Source organism: Dendrobium catenatum, unplaced genomic scaffold, assembly GCF_001605985.2.
Source record: "Dendrobium catenatum unplaced genomic scaffold, ASM160598v2 fragScaff_scaffold_37, whole genome shotgun sequence".
NCBI lineage: Eukaryota > Viridiplantae > Streptophyta > Magnoliopsida > Asparagales > Orchidaceae > Dendrobium > Dendrobium catenatum.
In genome coordinates this window covers 380,054-388,445 of record NW_021318499.1, presented here as the reverse complement: position 1 = coordinate 388,445, position 8,392 = coordinate 380,054, and positions in this window count along the sequence as shown.

Here is an 8,392-nt window from a genome sequence, read left to right as displayed (position 1 = left end):
AAGAGTGATTTATAAAAAGTTAGTATTTTTATAAAATATCAGACCTTAAGATGAGTTGTTAAACACTAAGTTTGTTGGATTTGGATTTTTTTATATTTTATTATGAAGGTTTGAAGATTTGACTTGATTTTAATTTAAGTTTGACCATTTTATTGACTTTTTAAAATTTGAATGATTTCTAGTGGTTTAATATTTTTAATAAATACTAGGTTTTTATATGAGTTGAATGCTTTTGAGTTTGGTCAAATTAGATTTTTTTGAAATTATTAATGATTTTTCAAAGTTTGATAATTTATTTGAATTATTAAAACTATTTAATCAAAGGCCTTTTTATTGTTTTTGCTCCAAATGAACTCTCAACTTCTTGAAATGAACTCCAAAGGTTGGGAATGACCTAAGGAGAGATTCCCTGGTGTTTGGATTTTTTTTGGAAATTTTAATTATTTCTAATAAATTAAATTAATTAAAGATTAAATTTTAACTAAAATTAAATCAAGTTTAGGTTTGCTATCAAATCAAATGTAATTTATTTTTCTTTGATTAAGGCTTGAATTCTGGTCAATTTTAGGTATTATATATAATTTTTGGATTTAAATTTGATTTATTATAATTTTTAGAAATTTTAATTCTTAATTAAGAGTTTAATCTTAAGAAAATTAATTAAGGAGCTTAATTTTTTTTTTTGCCCGGGTGATACTGAATATATTTAAGGAGCTTAATTATTTCAAAAATATGTTTGAATTTTTTTATGTGCTGTATGTGTCACTATATTTAATTGTTCAAAGTTTCAAGTCAAAAGGATATGTATCCTAATTATTAGTTTCTCTTAGTTTTCTAAATATATCCTTAATTATTATCCTTAATGGTGTCACTAGGTTACGTAGATTTGAATCAAAGTTTTTAACCCTTGACCAACATATACATGCATAAACACAATCACAATCAACTCCTAAATCTAGGAGAGCCTAGGCTAAGTGGTGTGTGCTTCCTATGCTTGCAAAGATTAACGTTAATTAAAATCGCTAATATCATAATTAGTGAATAATTAGAACATAATCATTCACTAATCATTTCACCAAGAATTCCATTCACACATTCAATCTAATGCTTACAAAAAATGGGTAATTAAATTGATTTAATTTTAATTTAAAATAACTAAATCTTAATCTGATGGCGGTTAAGCCACATGGCAAGTCTCAATTCACGAGATTAAAACGTGTTAATCATTGCCGAAGGTAGCCAATAATTGCATCACCAGCAATCTTTAACATTTAATGCGTAGGACCCACGTGCTTTCTTTATCCTCTTCAGCTAAGGATGGGATTCGTTGGATCTCTACTTTTCAAAATCGATGGCTCCATGAGCCGTAGGGAGGAATTAATCATGGATCGATCCACATGGTCAAATAGAGCCGCATAATGAAAAATTATATACCGTTGATTAAAGGATGAATGGCCCAGGTTTTGCACAGTTTTGACCTGCGCGTACCGGGCCCTAAAATGAGTTTTTGGGCTTGTTCTTACGAACCGATCAATGTTTTAACTTAAAATTTTAAACCAGGATAAAGTATGTGATCATAATCAATGGGGAAGTGATTTTAACTTAGAGTACACTGTAAATAAATCTATTTAATCTAGTGTATCCCCGACTAGAGTTTGAGGTTATAACTCACTTAATGGACGGAATTACACATTTAATAGCATGTTGCATTTGTAGACTATCCACTCTCCATTTTGTAGAAGAAACCTTGATTTAAGAATGCTTGGATCAATGGTAATCAAGCCTGGACGGAATATAGTCTTGGTTTGCCAAAATCTGGTCGTCGGTGAGCTTTGACCGATAGGGTTTTGGTCGAGAATGCTTGAGCAACACCTGAGAAGCTCAAATGAGCTGAGATCTGGATTTGAGGAGGGTGGAATGGAGAGAGGAGGGTTAGGTTAGAATGAGGGCTTAAAGGGGTGTTTTTCCCTATTCACTTATCCTCTTATTGAATGGGTGGCTGAGATCTGCTGGATGGACTCCCAGATGAATGCCAAGTGGCCTGGGAGTGGTTGGGAGCAGGTGGATTAAAGGACATAAGGACATCCTAGGTGGAAAGGTCCTTTTATCTCTTTCAAGGACATAGATTAGATCAAGGCCACTTGATCCTGATCCAAGGGTTAGGAATATCTCTAGGAAGGTTCTAGAGGATGATCAAGCTACTGGAATGATTTGGATTAAGGAGGATTAGCATTAAGGGGTCATTTGACCAAGTTTCATTACCCTAAAGCATAGGTTTGACTTTTTGACTATTCCCCATGCCATATGGCAATTGAGGTGGCACCTATAAAGCTTTAGAGAGCAGGTATGATGCCTTGAATTTACTATTTAAAGGGAGGAATCAAAGTCTAATGGAGGTTTGGCCATTTAAGAGGTCATTTGACTACCCATTGATTGCTTGACCAATCAATGGGTCAAGGTGGATGATGTGGCAGGCGAGACGACTTGATGAATTAGCTTGGAAGGAATATCAAGGCCTAAGTTCAATTGTTTAAGTGAAATAACCTATACATAAGAAGATTTGACCATAGGTCAAGGGTTGACCAAGTCACACCTATATGATTTGATGTCAAATAAATTTGAACATATTTGAAACCTCCTATAGAATAGGCTTGAGAATTTAAGAGTTTAAAGATCTTGATTTGGTTGAATATGTTGGATTGACCCATTTAAAGCCTTAAGGGGCACTTGGGTCAACCTTGGTTGACTTGGTCAACCAAGTTGACCCAATGGGTGCGTCCAATATCAACAGGTTTAATGGGATGTTTGAAACTTGATGGAAATGGTTCCAAGCAATTTGGAGCTTATTTGGTTTGAAACGGCCCCTTGTCAACTAGGGCCAAAATGGGTCCACCAAAGTGCAGTTCAAGGCTTAAAAAATCATGATCAAGGGTCTTGGTGTGATTAGAAGGTTTGGAGAGGGCTTCTAGGTCAAGATCTACCAGATAGCAGGTTCAGTGGCATTTCCTGTAAATATTTAAAGGTTTTATAGCCTTCAGATTTCAATTCAATTTTTGGGTTTAGAGACCTCAAAATGATCTCAAATTTAGAGGGTTTCCTCTAGAGATATGTCATATTAATATGCAATTGATAGACTCTAAATCAGAGGACACTTGATTAGATTTTGAAGTGTTTGAAAAATCCTTGGAAAAGGCTTTTAGGGCTTGGACCTTTAGCCTTGGATTTAAGTTTGGATTAATCTAAGATCTAGGTAGATCCTAAGGTCTAAATTGGTCCTAGTGACCACATACAAAAATGAGATCAATAACATCATATAAGAAACTTAAGAAATCACATGCTAGTTTGAAATTGGAGTTTTTAAATTTATAAAAAGAGAATGAAGTTTTATGTAAAGATCGTGCCCAAATTGATAGCAATCACATACCATTACTTAATGAGTTCGATGAGTTAAATAAAAAGAATTTTGAGTTGGTCATTGAGCATGATTCATTGAAAGCATCCCACACATCACTTGAAAATAATTTTAAAATATATATTGATGAATCTGAGCATAGGGAGCACTATTTGAGAGTTGATAATGTCATTTTAGAAAGTGCTAACTAGATGTTTAAAGCTGAATAGAATGCACTTAAGAAAAATAGGAATACACCCATACCTGATCCAAAGCAAAAAGTTTTAAAACCTGGAAAGAGGCACTATAATATGAGTAGATTAATAAATCCTTTTCCTGGCTTTAGATGTTTTTTATGTGGCATGTTAGGGCACATTTCACACACTTGCACTGTTCACAGTAGTACTTATTGGATGTGGAGACCCAAATTACATGATTTACAACATAACACACAAGCATTGCATTATTCTTTCCATAAGAAAGGACCCAAACTTATTTGGGTTCCTAAATATGATGTTTGATAATTTTGTAGGTGTGCTCTCACCAAAGACCTCGTGAGAGAATGTGGTACCTGGACAACGGAGGCACACGACACAGAAATGCATGAACTTGATGAATTCTAAATTTTATGTTTGTTGCTTGTTATTTTTCTACTCTTTTTTGTGTTTTAGATTTATTTGTTTCACTTTTTACTTGCTATTATTTTTCATGTTTTTCATTTCTGTTATTTTAGTTTTTCTTCTTTTTCTTTATGGTCACTGCTAAAATAATATTTTATGCTTTGTTTTTATTTTTGAAAATTTATAGTCAATGTTTGACATCTCTAAATAAGTTAAAGGGACAAACACCATTGATTGTTTCCCTTCCTCTAATCTCTTTTAGCAGTGTAATTTTCTTTTCTAAACAAAAGTTTATCTCAAATTAACAACTGGACTTTTAAGAGAGTTGGGTCCTCCTAAGATAAGTGCCTCTTTGAGTGAAAACATTTTAAGATTAGTTCTCTGGCAAACTTGCTAATAATTTGTATGTCCTTGATCAGGTTCCCCATGGGTGAGCTCATATATTATGAGCTCCATTAGGGGAAATATATACTTTTTATAATATTGTTCAAGTAAGTACCCCTAAAGGTGAGGCTCATTTTGAGCAATCATGATCTCCTTGTAGTAAAATTAAATGGTACCTATGAATTACTTATGTAGGCATGTATAGGCAAACATTCAATTCCTTGATTTACTTAATCTCTTAAAGAGCATCTTGGGAAAAGCAAAAGATAATTATCAAGGAAAGAATTAACATCTCAACCAAACAACAAAGAAAATATAGATAGAATTTATTATTTTAATTTTACTATTTTCTCAAGAACACATTTGTCTAAAAATTTCATAATGATGATGACCCTATGTACTACCTTTGGCTATAAATAGAGGTCAAGAGCATTTATAGGGTCTCACTTATTCATTTCATTTACCACAATTTACTTATTCTTGATAAGAAAGAGATGTTTGAGTCAAGTATAGTGAAGTTCTTTGATGTTGACAACTAGAAACTCTAGAAGACTATCCTTCACTAATGTGAAATAGTGCAGGTTGAGGGGGATAAGTTCTGAGTGGTCACCAAGAGGAAGAAAAACAAGGCAATGATAGTTGAGTTGAGCAAGGAAATGATGATTGAGCCGAGAAAGTAGCTCGTCTTTCATGCCTTATGAAGTTTTTTTTTTCTCATTAATGCTTATCATAGATTTATCTTCAAGTTGGATCAATTTGTACACTTACCTTGATGACCTCACTATATTTGAGTTCTTTGGCCTTAATTCCCCTATTTAAGAGGGGGGAACAAAAAGGAAGGCTAAGAGAGTGAGTTCTTCTACAAATTTCCCCAAAAGGTGTTTTAGGGCTAAATTAGAGATGTTAGTTTACCCACCTTATATTAACCTAGTTAACTAAAATTTTTAGGAGTCATTATAAGTCTAAATTATAAAATATTTTCACTATAACATAAATATTATAGTAATTTAATTACACTATTTTTTTTTCATAATTTTTTGGCATTGGAGCAAATCATTAAGAAATTGACACATGTTAGTACATGTGGAAATTTTGGGACCATTAGGTGTCCATTTAACAAATCGATTTCACCAAATTTTTTTAAATAAATTGGACTATTTATGGATATTTTAATAATTTTTAAGCCTAAAAAAGACGTATATGAATTTTATAGTGAAAATTGATTAAATTATATAATTATAAGAATATTATATTATTATTATATTATAAAATCCTAATGCATTAAAGAACTTTACAAAAAGCATTTAATTTCATTTTCGTTTATTCATTTCTTGATTAGTTTTAGTATAGGCCTATAAGAGGAATTTAAGAGAGAATTAGAGGAGAGAGAAAAAAAAAGTTAAGATTTGGAGATTATAGTGTAATTTTTATCATTTGATCGTGTTGGAGGATATACTTGTTTTATTGTAAGAAACTATTTTCCTTTTACTGATTTAATAATTAAACATTTTAAAGATTTTTTTGATCAAATTTATATTTTTATTACCAAAAAAATAGGATAATTTTCCATTAGTAAAACTTTTACCCCGTAACTTTTTATATGCTATAAGAATTTAGATTATGAATATTTTGAATATTTATTAATAATTTTACATATGGTGATTTTAAAAAAATAATAATTTTTATTAATTTAGAAATTTTATTTATCATAAAAAAAGTGTTTTAGTTTAAATAAATTTTTAGAATGTTATGATATACGATCTCTGATAATTTGATTAAATTTTTAAAAATATGAATTTGTACTAAATAGGATTTCCTATTGCTTGCCATTATGACATTTTGACACTTTTTGAATTAAGCTAAATTAAGTTTTATTTATTGTAATGTATTAGAAATGAAAGTTGGTATGTGATTGAGTAATAAATTGTTGCTATTACCATTGTATTGTGATAATAATATGTGTGTAAGAAAAAATAAGTAAATACTGGTTATTCAATAACATTGGTTGGAGACTTGTTGACATGTATAGGATGGTGGATGATAGGCTTTCCTTTAAATATTATTGTTTGGTATTATCCTCTACTTATTCACCTTATACTGATTAGGACTTATAAAGAGATAATTATTGTGATAACGGGAAAAAAATGACTACTCTATTTATTGAGCCAATGTTTACTAATATGATACTTGAAAAGCACTACACACACTAGGACTTATTACTTATTTAGTAAGATTATTGAAATGTATGTTACTGATTCATTATTATTGTACGACCTTATAATTGTTGTATTGATTTATTGTTACTATATGGATTTATTATTACTATATTATTTTACTACTTGTGCCATTGGATTGTTACTATTACTGATATAAATATCGATACTATTTGATAATACTGATTCATTATACTTATATATACCAATCATGTGCATACTGAGTATTTAATATATTGATTTGTTACTTATATAGAATACCTGGATAGTGTCTGCAAACTAATATATAATTTTATTATATTGACATGATTTTGACAGTATTTATCGATGCTTTGGTTTTACCATTTTATATGATTTCTCTACTGATTTCTAGTATCGATACAAAAACTTCTTTAATGATTCAACACCTTTTTTGGTTTATTGATTTCTCCATTATGTTACTTTATTGGCTTATGTATTGCTTCTTTTTACTAGCTACAAACTTTACTGCTACTACAAATGTATTTTACTGTTTCTGTATTAATTCATAATTATGTAAATGCTACTGCTATAATTTGACTACTTTTATGCATATTATTCCTTTTAGGTGCTTTGAGTTCGGTTGTAGGATTTACTTACTTATTGGGCTCTTGAGCTAGAGTGAGAATGGTTCAGGTTAGGGTTAGGGAGCTAGAGTAAGAGATTGATCAGAATCCTTCAGGTTTTGGTTCTTATTATTTTACATATTCTTTTATACTAAATATAGATTAATTATTATATGATTATATAGATCTTGAGTAGTATATATGATATTTTTTTTTTTTGGAAATGAATACAAATGTATATATTGATATTTTGATCGATAGTTTCACTTTTGATGATATTTATATTAATAAAAGAAATTATGTATCTCTTGTTATTGTATATTAACAAATAAAATAACATTTCTTCTAAATTAAATTTTAGGGCGTCACTAACTTGGTATCAGAGCGTATTTGTTAGAAGAATTAATTTCTTACCAGAGTTATAAGATTTGATTTATTTCCAAAGCTGTAGGAATTGCTTGTGTCGGGTAGAATGGGTAGTTTAAAGTGTATTCTTTTGCATAAATAGTTGATGGAATGTGTGTATTATTCAGATCATATTGAATCATGTAGGTGAATAGTTGAATGGATATGGTACAGTCAAATGTACTAAAAGAGCAATATAGTGCAACTTCATTGCTATTAGATAATATGGCATAATTGGTTAATGTTATAAAATGGGTAATGTGGGATACACATAGTAAGCCAATTGAGAGCAAATAATAGGGAGATAGGCATTTACAAATATTTCATAAGTTGAAGCCTCCACTGTTCAAAGGAGCTATAGGACCTCAGACTTCCAAGATTGATTATTTATGATAAAGAAAATTTTTGACAACATACAATGTTTAGGGAATATAAAGGTACTATTGACTATGTTTCTCTATGAAGGAGAGGCTGAGAGATGGTGCAATGGATAGTAGAAAGAGGAACTCCAAGGGAAGATAAATGTTGAGATCACTTGGAATGAGTTTACCGCAATATTCAAGATGTGGTTTGTTCCTCCTTTAGCACATTGATAGAATCATGGTTTATCAAGTTGGAACAAAGACGTAAGACAATGATGCAATATGAGGCCAAGATTATTGCTTTTGCTAGGTATGGCCCTCACTTGATCTCTACTGGTGAAGAAAAATGCTCCAGTTTTTTGCAGGGGCTAAATATATAGTTGAGATATTCACTGGTACCTTTATGGATTTATGTTTTTTTTTTTAAAGTTTG